This window comes from Neopelma chrysocephalum, unplaced genomic scaffold, assembly GCF_003984885.1.
Source record: "Neopelma chrysocephalum unplaced genomic scaffold, ASM398488v2 Primary Assembly neopelma1_65b, whole genome shotgun sequence".
Lineage (NCBI taxonomy): Eukaryota > Metazoa > Chordata > Aves > Passeriformes > Pipridae > Neopelma > Neopelma chrysocephalum.
The window spans coordinates 1,572,285-1,573,877 of NW_020897723.1; the positions used below are offsets into that span (position 1 = coordinate 1,572,285).

The 1,593-nt window shown below is 41.0% G+C and overlaps 1 protein-coding gene across 30 annotated transcripts in view; it reads right to left on the minus strand.

The window, feature by feature from the left end:
* Positions 1-298: 298 nt before the first annotated feature.
* Positions 299-1,593, minus strand: part of RBFOX1 (RNA binding fox-1 homolog 1) — a 1,129,454-nt gene continuing 1,128,159 nt past the window's right edge. For all 30 annotated transcript variants that reach the window (XM_027684195.1, XM_027684196.1, XM_027684193.1 and 27 more), the window contains one exon: positions 299-1,593. This exon is cut by the window's right edge. The gene's annotated coding sequence lies outside the window, so the exon portion shown is untranslated.

Sequence of the window (1,593 nt, forward strand, 5' to 3'; positions counted from 1 at the left end):
TGGATCTCATCGCTCTGGGCTGTGGCAGCAGCAGCCAGGCCTGACCGCGCTGGTGAGGGTGTTGTCCCTGCCATGCACACACACACACACAGACAGACACACGGACAGCAGCCCAGGCTGGAATACCGGGCAGGAACCAACTTCCTCGGGCTCCCTGGCACCGCTGCCAGGCGGGAAGAACCCCGTGCCCCCTGTCTGTGGGCATCTCGTGTGCGGTACCGACGGCGCGGCTGCGGGTGCAGCTCTGGGACCAACACGGGGAGGAGGGAAAGCAAAATGACTTTGAACACCGACATGCTTTTACCTTTTCAGACTAAGCTTTTATTTTGATATTACAAACCATTTTTCTTTATTCACAAATCACGGTTGTGATATAAACACTAATTTCTAAAGACAGATATACACATTTTCTGGGTTTGTAGGGGTTTTCTTTTTAAATCTGTTTAGAAGTCACTATATTCCACATATGGTAGTAATAATTTTTTTCATAAGTCATATTATCAGTAGTTATTTATATAAGTGAAAACATTCCCAATATATATTGTAAAAAAATTTCAAATGCTTTTCTTACATAACTATTTCAGACATACATTTTAAAATGACTACTAGGAGTACTGTAGGAGCTTCATAAACAAAGTATTTTCTAATATGGGCTGCACCCTCAACCTTTCAAGATAATTTTAATAGACTAAAACGCCATATAATCATTTGGAGAGTGGGAGCTGTAAAGCCATCTCAGGAAAATTAAAATTGCAAATAAATTCTGTTATTCTCCACGTTAGACATTTTGTGTGTGCAATTCCAAAAAAGATGTATCATCCACACTTTGAATTGGAAGCCTAACATTTGGTAAACATTTTTCAAGTCGCTTTTATCGTGGTGTTTATATGAAATTTACTTTTTTTTTTCTTTTAATAGGAGGCTTGTTTTGCATATCTTATATAATAAATGTGAGGATTGAACTCTTAATAAATTTCAGTTCATTCCCTCACCAGTATAAATATATGTTACTGCCCCATTTTTCATCGATTAATATAGTCTCTTTCTCTCTCTGTTTCAGTTTTTAAAGATAATTTATTTCTCATCCTTAGATATAAATGCTACAGAAACTTTGTTTTCAAATCTTGTGAAACTTTATTGATGGTTATTGTTCAACTGATCATACTGCATGCACATACGATGACAAAGAGAAAGCCTGATCACAAACACTTTTTTTAAAGCAGAGTTGTTATAGCAAGTTGGCAGGTTCACAGCGGTGAGTTGATAATTTACTAAGGTGCTCGCCAGTAGGCTCGCACGTTACACATGAGGATATAACTATCTGCAGCAGAACCGCGGCGAGACGGTTCCCTGCTTTATTTGTTTAAATACAAAACCAAGAAGACCCGTGACAAACACCCCAAACTTAGGTTAACTTGTAAACAGGACAACATGGAAAGAGTCCAAACATATGCACAGACAAACTGCAATTTTTCAACCACGCTTTGACGCCGCCTCCCGGGCACCTCCTGGGCCGCGACGGCCGCACCCGGACCGGCGGCTTCCCCCAGGCAGCGCCCGGGAAAGGGAGAAGGTCCTTCTTTTGTCCCGGTT